This window comes from Nanorana parkeri, unplaced genomic scaffold, assembly GCF_000935625.1.
Source record: "Nanorana parkeri isolate BGI_ZX_2015 unplaced genomic scaffold, ASM93562v1 scaffold336, whole genome shotgun sequence".
NCBI lineage: Eukaryota > Metazoa > Chordata > Amphibia > Anura > Dicroglossidae > Nanorana > Nanorana parkeri.
In genome coordinates, this window is record NW_017306604.1 from 360750 (window position 1) to 376196 (window position 15447).

Here is a 15447-nt window from a genome sequence, read left to right on the forward strand (position 1 = left end):
GTTTGAAGGTCGGGGGTAGTGTGAAGGATCTGTGCTGGTGTTGCATTATGTGAGTGTTACGCATGGAGCTCAGGGGTGTTCCTTGCTAACTGGTAAAAGCCCCCAAAACCAGCCGCTAATTGCAATCAATGGACGTGGGGGAATTGCGCCCAGGTGCTATGCAGTCGTACCCATCCACAGTAACAAGAGAGTGGCGTAGTGGTTAATGCTTCTGCCTTGCAGCACTGGGAGTCCCTGGTTCAAATCCCAGCCAGGTCACATGCTGCAAGGAGTTTGCATGTGCTCCCTGTGCTTGTGGGGGTATCTTCCGGGTACTCTGGTTTCCTCCCAAAGACATGCTGGAAGGTTAATTGGCTCCTCTCTAAGTTGGCCCTCTATATATGCATGTGAGATAGGGACCTTAGATTGTAAGGTCCCTATTGAGGGTAGGGACTGATGTGAATGTGTCGGCGCTATATAATACCTGAAATAAATAAATAAGAGGAGGATACCTGACCGGGAGCCATTACTCCTTATAAAGAAAGCAGCGGCACCTGGTTACCCGAAAGGAAGAAACAGGATAGGGGAGACATACAGTATAAGGTGCATGTTTGCTAATATGAAAGACTAGAAAAACGCACTTTAGTAAGAAACGCACATCATTCTTTGAAGAAGATAGGAAGCACCTTCATAATAAGATTAAATTCCTACTGGCTGGAGTTCAGCTTTAAAGTTTCATGTCATTAATAAATGTCCAAATGCCGTTGAACATCCTGCCTGGCAATAGGAATCCCAACAGAGTAGCTGACAGAGCAGATGTACATACGTCACAGACCAGACAAGAACTCCACTATAGGATGTGACCAAGATGAACACTGCCGACCTCCACCATCACCGCCGGCTTCCCATGCAGCACTTCCCTGTGTGCAAGCTTACACTACGAGTTCCAACAAACTGAGGTGACTCCACCATGGACATATGAATCTGCTAGACTGAGAACTCCACCATGAATAGATACCAGCACCGGGATATATGAATCTGCTAGACTGAGAACTCCACCATGAATAGATACCAGCACCGGGATATATGAATCTGCTAGACTGAGAACTCCACCATGAATAGATACCAGCACCGGGATATATGAATCTGCTAGACTGAGAACTCCACCATGAATAGACACCAGCACCGGGATAGATGAATCTGCTGGACTGAGAACTCCACCATGAATAGACACCAGCACCGGGATATATGAATCTGCTAGACTGAGAACTCCACCATGAATAGACACCAGCACCGGGATATATGAATCTGCTGGACTGAGAACTCCACCATGAATAGACACCAGCACCCCGGGATATATGAATCTGCTGGACTGAGAACTCCACCATGAATAGATACCAGCACCGGGATATATGAATCTGCTGGACTGAGAACTCCACCATGAATAGACACCAGCACCGGGATAGATGAATCTGCTAGACTGAGAACTCCACCATGAATAGACACCAGCACCGGGATATATGAATCTGCTAGACTGAGAACTCCACCATGAATAGACACCAGCACCGGGATATATGAATCTGCTGGACTGAGAACTCCACCATGAATAGACACCAGCACCGGGATAGATGAATCTGCTAGACTGAGAACTCCACCATGAATAGACACCAGCACCGGGATAGATGAATCTGCTAGACTGAGAACTCCACCATGAATAGACACCAGCACCGGGATAGATGAATCTGCTAGACTGAGAACTCCACCATGAATAGACACCAGCACCGGGATAGATGAATCTGCTAGACTGAGAACTCCACCATGAATAGACACCAGCACCGGGATAGATGAATCTGCTAGACTGAGAACTCCACCATGAATAGACACCAGCACCGGGATAGATGAATCTGCTAGACTGAGAACTCCACCATGAATAGACACCAGCACCGGGATAGATGAATCTGCTAGACTGAGAACTCCACCATGAATAGACACCAGCACCGGGATAGATGAATCTGCTAGACTGAGAACTCCACCATGAATAGACACCAGCACCGGGATATATGAATCTGCTAGACTGAGAACTCCACCATGAATAGACACCAGCACCGGGATAGATGAATCTGCTAGACTGAGAACTCCACCATGAATAGACACCAGCACCGGGATAGATGAATCTGCTAGACTGAGAACTCCACCATGAATAGACACCAGCACCGGGATAGATGAATCTGCTAGACTGAGAACTCCACCATGAATAGACACCAGCACCGGGATAGATGAATCTGCTAGACTGAGAACTCCACCATGAATAGACACCAGCACCGGGATAGATGAATCTGCTAGACTGAGAACTCCACCATGAATAGACACCAGCACCGGGATAGATGAATCTGCTAGACTGAGAACTCCACCATGAATAGACACCAGCACCGGGATAGATGAATCTGCTAGACTGAGAACTCCACCATGAATAGACACCAGCACCGGGATATATGAATCTGCTAGACTGAGAACTCCACCATGAATAGACACCAGCACCGGGATAGATGAATCTGCTAGACTGAGAACTCCACCATGAATAGACACCAGCACCGGGATAGATGAATCTGCTAGACTGAGAACTCCACCATGAATAGACACCAGCACCGGGATAGATGAATCTGCTAGACTGAGAACTCCACCATGAATAGACACCAGCACCGGGATAGATGAATCTGCTAGACTGAGAACTCCACCATGAATAGACACCAGCACCGGGATAGATGAATCTGCTAGACTGAGAACTCCACCATGAATAGACACCAGCACCGGGATAGATGAATCTGCTAGACTGAGAACTCCACCATGAATAGACACCAGCACCGGGATAGATGAATCTGCTAGACTGAGAACTCCACCATGAATAGACACCAGCACCGGGATATATGAATCCGCTAGACTGAGAACTCCACCATGAATAGACACCAGCACCGGGATATATGAATCCGCTGGACTGAGAACTCCACCATGAATAGACACCAGCACCGGGATATATGAATCTGCTAGACTGAGAACTCCACCAAGGTATTTCTACTGCACTTTTCTCCCTGGGCACTGAGAGTGCATAGGAGGTGGAGCAGCCATCTTGGGTTCCCTTCCCTATCTGGTGTGACAAAGTATGCTGCATCCCTAGGAAAATTCCTATACAGAGTTTGGAAGCCCTAGCAATGAGTTCCGCTTATTTGCTCCTTTTTGGTTGGTTAAAGCAGAAACAGGAAGTAGATTTTTTGCAAACTTACATTGGATCAGCTTGGCTCAATGGAAGTGTCCATATCTGATATCCAGAGGGCTGCTGGAAGTCACTGCAGTAGTCCACGCCACAGGGTCATAGCGGTGATCTTCCGGGTGCAGCTCCAGCGACATCCCCTCTCTACATGGGGAGGGCTTTCTCGGCACCGCCACCATTCATTCAACACATTGTATGTTTTTCAACTTAAACAAGCCATTCTCCGATTGGACAAAGTGGAAAGGAAGGGCAGATGGCGTCACAATCTCCAATTTGTCCAATCAGAGAATGCCTTATATCCGTTTTTAACATTATAAATACAAGACATTCTCTGAATGGCAGCGGTGTTGAGTGAGGGACTCCCTGTGCTCAGTGTACACAGGGAAAGTATCACACAAGTATCGCTATATGCAGCACGTGCGGACTACCACAGTGATTTTCAGCATCCCCAGTAGCCCTACCCAGATCAGATATGGTCCTTTACATCGAGCACAGCGGGACCAATGTAAGTTTGTTTGCAAAACAATTACTTTCTGGAGTTCTGCTTTCACCAACCAAAATGAGCAAATAAGTGAAATGCTATAGGCTACGTGCACAGGCACTGTGATATAGGCCACATGCACTTCCATACACATCTGGTCTTTTTCTGTAAAAGTAGACCCTGCACCTTCCTACCTTCCATGCCTCCATATTAGTCCTTTGATATGGTGGCTGCTCTTATGTCCACCTATCATACAGTATACAGGTGAAACTCCAATAATTAGAATATCGTGCAAAAGTAATTGCAGTAAGTGCTGCAAAAGGGGCCCAAACCAAGTACTGAGTACATATGCATGCTTGTACTTTTCAGAGGTCCGATATTGTTCTATGTACAATCCTTGTTTTATTGATTGCATGTAATAATCTACTTTTTTGAGGTTGTGGATTTGGGGTTCTTGGGGTTTTCATGAGCTGTAAGCCATAATCATCACAATTATGACAAATCACGGCTTGAATAATCTTGCTTTGCATGTAATGAGTCTATCTCATATATTAGTTTCACCTTTTAAGTTGCATTAGTGAAATAAATGAACTTTGCACGATATTCTAATTATTCGAGTTTCACCTGTATTAGCATAGCAGCATAATGCACAGCATCCATCTGGAAGTACAAACTATGACATACAAGTGATGGGAGACAGTGGTACTGTAAAGAAGAACTCCGATCTAATAGAAAAGCAGGTTTGGGGGTTTAAAAGAAGGAGCTGCTTTAATCACCATGGGACAGAAGCAACTATATAGTCCCGGATCTTTGTTACAAGAGGCAAACCGGGCTCATCGCTCGACCATGACGCAGGCCGCATTCGCCAGCCCTGAATAACACTATGTGGAGACTAAGAATAATCCAATACCACACGTGAGCAGAACCTTTTCATACGGCTTGCCTTGCTGGAGCCTGCAGAACTCAGCGGCGGTGTTTTATTCTTGTCGCAGTTCTGGAACACTTTGGAAGATGCTGGGAGGAACGTGGGCTGATCATTTGGATACATACGCTGTGGCTGCACGTTTTACAAATCACTCTCGCAAAGTCATACAGCATGAGAACGGAATTGAATGTAGCTGTACCAAACGCATCGATAACCACCAATTCCAACAAGTTCTTCATTCTAATACAAGAAGCTGGATAGAACTCCACGTGAATCTGTGTCAGGGCTGGACAAATCCCAGGAGCCAGGTAGCCAATGCTCCTTAAAAACTACAGCAGGAGCCTAACTTTTGAGGGTTGTCTTTAGTTGGTAATGGAGGGGGCTCCTAAGGCCTCCTTCACACAAGAAAAGGCCGGCACGCACAGGTCCGTGCTGCGTGCGCGGCCATATCGCTCGCGGGAAGGACAGGTGCTGCGTGTGATTAGTACGCAGCCCCTGTCCGTCTCTATGGGAGTGCGCGGCCATACGCCGCCCTACACTTACCCACCCTGCACGTCCGTGCGGGTGTCCGTACTCGTACGCTGACAGGATGGATCCTGTCTGCGTGCAAGCCGGGACACCCGTACGGACCTGCACTTGGGCTAAGGGTAAGACGGCGTATGGCCGCGTACTCCCATAGAGACGGACAGGGGCTGCGTACTAATCCCGGGAGCTGTCCGATACGGCCGTGCACGCAGCACGGAGCTGTACGTGCCGGCCTTCTCTCGTGTGAATGAGGCCTAAAAATAATCCTGCTGGCTGCTACTGGACAGACTGGCTCCGGAATTCCATATGAATTGCTCAACCTCTTGATGGTGTAATACACTGGAACTAGATTCCATGCTGCGCCTCACCTCAAGTTAGGCGCCATCTGGAACTTTTAAAGGAGCAATGGCTACCTGGCTCCTATGATTAGTCCAACCCTAGATTAGGTTATGGCAGGGGTGGACAAATCAATATGGGATTTAAGATCCAGTCTGTCCAATCCAGGAGCCAGCAGGGTTTTTTCTTTAGGAGCCAGCTCCATTGGCAATAACTACAAGAGATGTGAAAAGTTAGATGCAGCTGGAAATTATAAGGAGCAATGGCTGCCCAGCTCCTAAGGTTTGTCCAGCCCTGTATTTTGCTATAGAGAATGTAACAGGAGGTGCAAGAACATGCAACGTTAGGTATGAACCCCCCAAACTCCCAGGTAGACTGCAATAGGGAGAAAAGAATTATGGCATGGAGATGTCACTGGTGATGCATCTAAAACGTATAGGAAACCAGAGACTGACTCCATTCATCCATGTACAGTAAACTCCTCGTTATCCGGCATCCATGGGGATTGGAAGATTTCAGTTAAAGGAGAACTATGAGATGAGTGATTTCCACTCACCTCATAGTTCCAGCCGACCTGTAACAATGAGACTGTCACAGGTCGGCTCAGTAGATCGGGAGGTGAGCAAACACATACCGGCGTTCGCTCACCTCTCGATCCTGTCACGGCTCTCTGCCGTGACAGGGGAGGGGCTGGATTCCCCTCTCCCCCGCTCCGATCTGCCAGCGCTGACTGGCGGAACGGACGGGGGAGGGTACAGCTGGCTCTGCTTCTAGATAGGCAGAGCCAGCTGTCACTCACGCAGCTGGGCGGATCCCGTCATCTACGTCGGGATCCGCTCCGGCGTCTCAGTATACGGCGAGCTGTAGCTCGCCGTATACTGAGCCTAGGGTAACGGGAGGACGCTAGTTTGTGTCCTCCCGTTACCCTAAGGAGAACTATGGGGAAAAGCCCTGACCCCATAGTTCTCCTTTAAATGTAGTTTCTGGATGCTTGAGAATTACTATTAAAAATAGGTCTAACTAATGCCATACCCCATACTATACCATAAACGCTGTATTGACTTCATATTGTTATTGAAGCGCAGTCATTAAAAGCAAATTAAGAGAAACACATTTAGGACAAAGACAAATAGTCACACGACCGATTCCAGGATAATACATGCCGCAGATCAGCGAGTACACAGGGGATTTAGTTTTTCTGGTTAGATGAGCGTTCTGGTTAGTTGAATACCGGATAACAGAGTGTACTAACTCAAATATCACTTCTGAGCGGACAGGCCCTTTAATATTTAGGCACCAACTGCATTTCTTTTTCCTTCATAGTCCGATTGAAAGAAAAAAAAAAAAGTTGGAACATGAAAAAGACGAGGCTACAGGCGCCTGAAGAACCACTCGGAATTTAATAGAAAGCAAAAACGCTCAGCAGATAAACGCTCAGCAGATAAAAACGCCATTTCCAGACAGAGATAAGGAAGAATTACAAGCAGTCAGTGTGAAAATGCGGAGGGAAGTACTTGTATGGAATATTCCAGGGCCTGGAAAGGAAGATATAGAAAGCCTTCAGATAAAAACAGAGCAGGCAGCTGCGACAAGGCTGCAAGCAAGGCATGGTGATGGAAGGCAGGGGAGGAGAGGCCTGGGAACAGATCTCGCCTGTGAAGTCTGGGGGCAGAGGAAGTTGGCTCATGGCTCCTACACGCCGCGCACAGTTTTGGCAGGAGCTCGGCCCTGTCAGAAGACCTGTGACACATTGCTGAGGGGTGAAGCATCCCCATGTAAAAAAAAACTCGGATTAAACGTCTAGATTGACTTAGCACAAGAGAAGATGTGCAAACAAGAGGAAATAACTGTCTTAGTGGTTAGTCATATGGCCAGAGAAGTATTCACGTCAGGCATGTCATTGTGGATGGCTCAATAAAGTTACTATTTAAAAAAAAAAATATTTACGTCATGATCAAAACATGCAAAAAAAAAAATTGCTGTAGTGGTAACCAAATTTGGGGGTTATAAAAAGGACCTGAACATTCAGTCCTATATTATGATTGTGTAGCTGTTTCTCAACCATTCAGCACAACACAGAAAACATTTGGATGACTTTGCACTGAATAATTTTGGTTTATGGACAGCTGCTCGTCTTCTAAAGTTTGTTTTTTAGGTTTGGAAATAGAGAAGAAGGGTTAGAAGTCAGACTTCCATTGTTGTCTGTGTCCCCGTTAGGCCCCGTACACACCAGTGCGATCTGAACCGCCCCCGCCCGAACTGCTCCCTTCGCTATTTCTGCCGCGCTGATCAGTGCAGCTTGCAATGGAACCGCGCTGATCATTGCAGTTTTGGGCGTTTTTAATTGCGTTTCAGGGCTGAAACTCAACTAAACTCCCAAAACCTCCCTTTTGAAATTAGTGCGAAACCGCGCTGATCAGCAGCGCCCTGGTGTGAATGGGCTCTTAGGGAGATTCACCCTCACTATTTGTCTTGGTGACCGTTAGCACTAAAAGCAAAGGAAAAGAAATTCCCAAATTTTGGGTGGTCACCAGAACAGCAATAGATTGGAAATCCTCCAATGGAAAACTAGTTATGGTGACCCTCTCACTTCCTGTTTGTGGCGATCATGCAGAGGGTAAAAGGAAATCTACCCAATGGGACACAGATGTCCAAAAAAGCAGAGAGGGTTGTAAACAAGTTATGAAAACGCTTTGACTTCAGTTCTACTTTTAGGGTACGGTCAACATTATTCTATCTTACACTTCAGATGATCTCTGACCCTCTAAATAATAGCTGAAGTCTGACAGTTCCCACACTGTCCACTACCTGGTCTCACTGTTTCCCAGCTTCAGAGTGTGCAGCATGTTCCATCGAGCAGTGAGTATCAGATGTGTTTGCCCTTTGACCCATTGACACAAGCTAGAGTGTCAGGGTTAGGCAGCATACGACTACAAAGCTAAGCTGGCCACTCCTGCTGACAAACATTTTACCCTTGCAGTGGGTCCTCCTCTGCACTGCATGGGTTAAGTGGCCATTTCATCCCCCCAGGCTCCCTCTATGCTGTAAGACCAGTTCCCCAAAGTCGCTCCACACCACTGCCCGATGCAGCTCTCCAACATCACCCCATACAGTGCAGGACCAGCAGTCTCATTGTACACCAGGTCGTCAAGGGCCCATGCACAGCTCAAGACATCAGACAGCCGACGAGAGTACTGGATAAGAGAGAAATAAGGAAAGTATATCACCTTATCCGTCATTCCCAAGGCAAAACCAGCAGTTAACCCTTAGAGTGTGGAGGGGGACCCACAGCAAAGGTAACTTTCTCTATTGCCTGGAGTTCATCTTTAACAGTGAATATTCAGCCCATTCAAAACCGGACTCCTTAAAATACAAAGATGCCAGTCAATGCCTCCAGATTACACCTTCCATTACATTGACCCAAGTGACCAAATCCCACAAACCAGGTAGCCAATGCACCTTAAAATTTACAGCTGGAGCCCAACTTGGAGGTTTTGTCTACTTGTTGTCAATGGACCTGGCTACTAAAAAAAAAAATCCTGCTAGCTCCTGGATTGGACAGACCAGCTTTTGAATTCCATTTTAATTTGTCCACCCCTGCCATACACGCAGGACCTTTATGCGGGGGTGGACACATTAATATGGAATTCAACAGCCAGTTTGTCCACTCCAGGCACCAGTACATGTAACCACTCTGAGTGTCACTCTAAACACCAAGGACTTCTCACCACAGTTTCCCAGTGTAATAAGAAAAAATTCAGAATTCTGGAAGATTTCTGCAACTAGCAGGTCAAGTTTCCAATGCTTTGTTCACCCACGTAAAAAAAACCTCCAGCAGAATGTTTCATAGACATTAATTTGCTCAAATTTTCATGGGCTTCCTGCCCTGACTAGATACAACTGGATGCGTCTGCACTGCATGTAGGCAGCCAGCAACATTTAAAGTGACACTGAACTCAGGAGTTGAATCCTAAAAATACATTCAAGTTCCTTAACTATTAACAACAATGTATCTTATTTGTGTGTCACTCGGCTGTAGATCCTCAAATCATCTCTGAATTGGTGCTGACACTGTCCTTCCTTCTGGTGGGTGGCTACTCTTGTTCCCTATGGTCCCGATGTGTGTTGTAGAGTAGTCACCACTCCAAGACCTGCACAGTATTGAAGAATACCACGAGCAGATGATCATTGCTGTGAAAGCCCCAGAAGAAACCAAGTTAGAAGTCCCAGCACCCAGCGAGGCAAGTACCTTATGACAAAAAACTAAAGTAAGCGTGTCGTGAGAGACAGATAAAGGCTATCGTGGCGGAGCATGTTCTGAAAATGCTAGTTGCCTGGCTGTGACGCTGATGCTTGAGCTTTTGGTACTTTTAAAGTGGCACTAAACTCAGGAGTTAAATCTTAGAAATGTATTCATGTACCTTAACTATTCACAACAATGTATCCTATTTGTGCATTACTCGGCTGCAGATCCTCAAATCATCTCTGAATTGGTGCTGACACTGCCCTTCCTTCTGGAGGGTGACTACTTTTGTTCCCCATGGTCCCTGTGTGTGTTGTAAAGTAGTCACCGCTCCAAGCTCACTCCAATGATGGACTACAATCTCAATACAAATTGGTAAACTAAACATGAGATTGTAGTCCATCACTGGAGGAAGCTTGGAGCGTTGACTACTTTACAACACACACAGGGACCATGGGGAACAAAAGTAGCCCCCCTCCAGAAGACTACTGAAAGCTATACTGCTGCAATCAACACTGACAATGCTAATGACTATTACAGTGTTTCTCAACCAGGGTTGCTCCCAAGGAGCACTGAGCAATGTTGAATTGTTCTCCTACCTACGCTGACCACCACTGTAAGGGGGTGACTTACATTCTACAGATCATTAAAGGAGAACTATGGGGTTAAGGCTTTTCCCCATAGTTCTCCTTAGGGTAACGGGAGGACACAAACTAGCGTTCTCCCGTCACCCTAGGCTCAGTATAGCGCGTGCTGTAGCTTGCGGTATACTAAGACGCCGCAGCTGAAGCGGATCCCGACAATTATGTCTGGATCCGCCCAGCTGCGTGACTGACAGCTATCTAAAGGCAGAGCCAGCAGTCCCCGCCCCCCCCCCCGTCCGTTCCGCCAGTCAGCGCTGGCAGATCGGAGCGGGGAGGGGTGAATCCAGCCACTCCCCTGTCACGGCAGAGAGCCGTCACAGGATCGAGAGGTAAGCGAACGCCGGTATGTGTTTGCTCACCTCCCGATCTACTGAGCCGACCTGTGACAGTCTCATTGTCACAGGTCGGCTAGAACTATGAGATGAGTGAAAAGCACTCACCTCATAGTTCTCCTTTAATGAAGGGCTAGACAAATCCCAGAAGCCAGGTAACCAATGCTCCTTATAATGGACAGCTGGAACCAAACTTGAGGTTTTCTCTACTTGTTGTCAATGAAGCTCCTAAAAAATCCATGGTGGCTCCTGGATTGGACAGATGCTCGCATGCCTGCACTAATGTTAGTGGATACCACAATTTTTACTGACCACCTTTCTTCTCTGTAGCTATAGGTTATGCCAGGAAAGGAATATTACTGAAAATAATTTTGCAGGGGGTTGCTAATAAAAAAACGAGCTTGGTGTCAAATAGGCAAGTACACCACATCAGTTATTCTTTTAAAACTTTCTTCAACCTATTGATTATGCTTATGTACCATAAGCTGCAGGTATAAGTCTCTTTAGCAGGGGTTCTCCAAGAACATGAACATTGTTTCACGTGTTCTTCAAGGCTAACAATGTTGAGAAAGGGTGGTCTATTACAAATCTTAGTCAACAGCACTGGATTAATAGCACTGTGGGCCCCGGGATGTTTCAATAAATGTGTATCCTGCCAGTTTAAATGGATCTTGGGTAAGGGTCAGCTAAAGAGCAGTACAAAGCCTGACTTTTTTCAAGTCCACATGCTGCCTGGTGATGTTATGCCTCAGGGGAGGGATGGTTTCTGTGTAGCTGTGCCAATGGCTGCCTTCTTTTATTTCATTATGGTATGGTAGTTATTTCCTATTAGAATAATTGAATTAATCTAGTTATCTGTGCGTGCTTGCATTTTTCAGGGCACGTGTTAATGAAAACACTGCTCTTCAGTTAGGACTGGACCTCCTTCTCGTGACCAAAGAACCTTTGCAGGAACAACTCAGTAACGTGCAGAATGAGAAAACCATGCCAATATGACACCATACTCCTGATCCCTTTCCCTCCCGTAGTTTTCATAGTGGGCACAGTAACAAAAACAGGATGCTCTTTACAAATGTAGGTTATCGCAGGGTACATTACCCTCACATATCTAACTACATCATGGGCAAGCAACCTTGGCACTCCAGCTGTTGTGGAACTAGAGATTCCATGAGGGACTGCAAGAATCCCAGTTTGGAGTTTCACCACAGCTGTGTGCCATGGCTGCCTACACCTGAGCTACATCTAAGTGCAGGCCTGCACATCAGTGAACCAAAAATGCACAGAAGACCTTTTCTGGTTCGTAGAGGCTTGGGTCTGCGCCAACATGCAAACTGCCATCCAGTAACAACCATGGAGACTGTGGTCAAAGTGAGCACGGCTCAAAGGGCACAAAGATCTTGGTTCTTCATGCCCGTGTAAGGGTATACTTACAAAACAAGACCTCATGTATCAAAGTACCAGCCTACAAAAGGTCTGTGTTGCCTCATAGCCCTCCAATTCCATTGGTGGCTTTGGAGAAACAGCAGTTTCTAAAATACTCACAGACATGAGATGAGTCTAAAACAATCTGGTATGTGAAAGGGAAGCGTCAGGACATGTACCGGAGAGCAGTCATAGATGAACTGCATGCACTTTTCTTTGGTTCACTACTTAGCAAGTCAATGACACACAACAAGAACATACATGGAGGTGCCCCAATGTCCACGAACATGTTTGTTCTGGGTCAGGGCCTCCTTCTTGTGACTAAAGAGCTTGTGGAGGAACAACACAGAAGGTGCAGAAGGAGAAAGCCATGCAAACTTCTCCCAACGAGTGATGGAGGGACATGGATGCACACTCTGGGGCATGCTTTTTAGTTTTGTATCCTGGTATGTTCCTTTTGGGCCACCAACCACTTCAGCAGCTGCTTCATACAAAATCTGCTAGCCGAACTTTCCCTAGGATGAAAAGTCAGGGCTGATTAATAACTGCCAACAAGACCTAATTAGCTTAAATGACTAATCCAAGGCTTGTTCTGCATTAGCTGATCTGTCTGCATTGTTTGCTTTCTCTGCCGATTCCAAGGCAGCATTGCTGAAATCTGTGGAAGACTTTTGACCCCCAGTTGCTTTCCTTAGATATCAGCCCTGAACCTTGACATGTGAAGGCTTCCTAGCCTGTAAGCAGCTTGCAGCTATTAAATAAAGTATTAACTCACAGCACTGATCCTGATAAACCAGTTGCCCAAACAACTACAAGTCAACTGTTAATTCCTTTAAAGTACACTTCCAGAGGAGGTTCTCCCAGACTTAAACAGGCAAGCTCACACATTATGTACAATGTCAGCAATATAAGATTACACAGCCAGGGTTAAAAGGAATTCATAGATGATAGATAATTGGCAACTGAACAGAAGAGCAAGCACTATGTCTATTAACACATATAAATAAAGAAAATTGTTAACTTCAGATCATTGTATTTCCCCAAACCATTGCCACTTTGAGATGGAACAATCAGTTGGTCAGTTTGTATATGCCCGCACAATTGTCACTGCTCCCACAAGATGGAACAGTTGATTGGCCAAGCTCTAGCTTCCTAAACAAATCGCCACTGGTCCCTATACATTGGCAAAGCTCTACCTTCCTGAACAATCGCCACTGGTCCCCCGAAATACAACATGGCTGATAGACTGTTCAATTTAACCAAACAACCACCACCAGTGCCTCCAGATGGACTAGTTTATCGGCCAGGTTGCATCTACCCCAGCAATCATCACTCTGGCGGTGGTTGTTTGGGTAAAGATGGAACAGTTGGGTCCCTCAAGATGGAACAGTTGAACGGCCAGGCTGTATCTACCCCAACAACCGTCACTGGTCCCTCAAAATGGAACAGTTGATTGGCCAAGCTCTAGCTTCCTGAACAATCACCACTGGTCCCCCGAGATACAACATGGCTGATAGACTGTTCTATTTACCCAAACAACCACCGCCAGTGCCTCCAGATGGACTAGTTGATCGGCCAGGCTGTATCTACCTCAACAATCGTCACTGGTCCCTCAAGATGGAACAGTTGATCGGCAAGGCTGTATCTACCCAAACAATCATCACTGGTCCTTCAAGGTGGAACAAATGATTGACGAAGCTAGATCTACCCTAACAGTCATCACTAGTCCCTCAAGATGGAGAATTTGATCGCCCAAGCTGTATCTACCCCAACAATCGCCATTGGTCCATCGAGATGGCAAGCAGTATCTACCTGAACAGTTGCCACTGGTTCCTCAATATGGAACAGTTTATAAGTTATATCTTCCTGAACCATCTAATGAACAGGCTGTAACTTCCCATACAATTGGCACTGTTCCCATGGGATGAAGAACATGCCAAGTGGGTCTTGCTCAATGCATAGGCATGTACTTTCAGGCAGTGTGACAGTATGTTTGTGCAAAGTAAAAAAAAAAAGGATCATTTGGCAGCTGAATTGCTCCCTCCAACCACAGCACAATATTGTCAGGCTCTGTCCAATTTGATAAAGTACAGGGTTTTATTTCATGGCCCCAAAAATCCTGGGCAAGCTACAGATGGGGCCTTTGCAATGAGCCCGTGTCCCTCTGTCTTGCCCCCACAAAGCTAACCTGGGACTGCTAAAAGGGTCTATTGAGCCTTACATGCAGCACCGCTAAAGAACATATAAGCATCTGACTTCAGCACCATTAAGAGAGAAGAAAGTCTGGCCCTATCGGTGTGTACCAGGTGCTGAAGCCAGGCACATAGGCTCAACAAACCCCCTGGGCTAGATCACTAAAGTCAGCCATAAGTGGGAAGAGGTCATATCCTTAGTTCATCTTAAGGCCCATATACACAACAGAACCCAGGACTCCGCAACCATCTACCTTTCAACACCCCCACCTGGACCAGATCACTAAAGTCAGCCATAAGTGGGAAGACGTCACACCCTTAGTGCATCTCAAGACCCATACGCAACAGAACCCAGCACTCTGCAACCATCTACCTGCGAACCCCCTCGGCCCCCCCACCTGGACCAGATCACTAAAGTCAGCCATAAATGGGAAGAGGTCATATCCTTAGTGCATCTCGAGACCCATATATGAATCCAGGACTCTGCAACCATCTACCTGTCAAACGCCCCCATCCCCCCCCCGGACCAGGTCCCTAAAGTCAGCCATCAGTGGCAGGAGGTCATATCTTTAGTGCATCTCAAGACCCATATAAGCAACACAACCCAGGACTCTGCAACCATCTACATGTCGAGGAACTACAAATCCCAGCACACTAGTTCTTGTAGTCCCTCATACCCTGCTGTATGGTGAACTATTCCTGAGGACATACAAAACCCAAACCAGTCCAACACAAAGCAGCAGAAGACCAAAACAGCCAGGTTATAAACATCGCCAGCTTTCACACAAGCTATCTACAGACCAGCAGCAAGCCAATCTTATTTTAACTCGTTCTTTTCCAACATCAGTTTCAAAATCTGAGACCCAACTCGGTGTTACCAATCGGACCATCCGGGGAACCCCCCAATTCCAGGTGACGCCTCCAAAACAAGACAGGGAATAAAAGAAAGTTGGGAAGATGCTGGACCCTAAGGTCACCACCTAGGGTCCTAACTTACCAGCAGGCTCTCTACATTGATAGGCGAACGTGGGTTCCTCAGTACGGACTCCAGCTTCTGCTGCCTGGCGATCATCCACCCTCCTGACATGTTGGCTACAAGGGGG

At 46.6% G+C, this 15447-nt stretch overlaps 1 protein-coding gene across 1 annotated transcript in view; it reads right to left on the reverse strand.

Moving 5' to 3' along the window:
• Window positions 1-15359, reverse strand: part of ROCK2 (Rho associated coiled-coil containing protein kinase 2) — a 173856-nt gene extending 158497 nt beyond the window's left edge. Inside the window, exon 1 of the mRNA XM_018558394.1 lies at window positions 15342-15359. The gene's annotated coding sequence lies outside the window, so the exon portion shown is untranslated. The remainder of the gene's footprint in view (window positions 1-15341) is intronic.
• Between the last annotated feature and the right edge of the window lie 88 nt (window positions 15360-15447).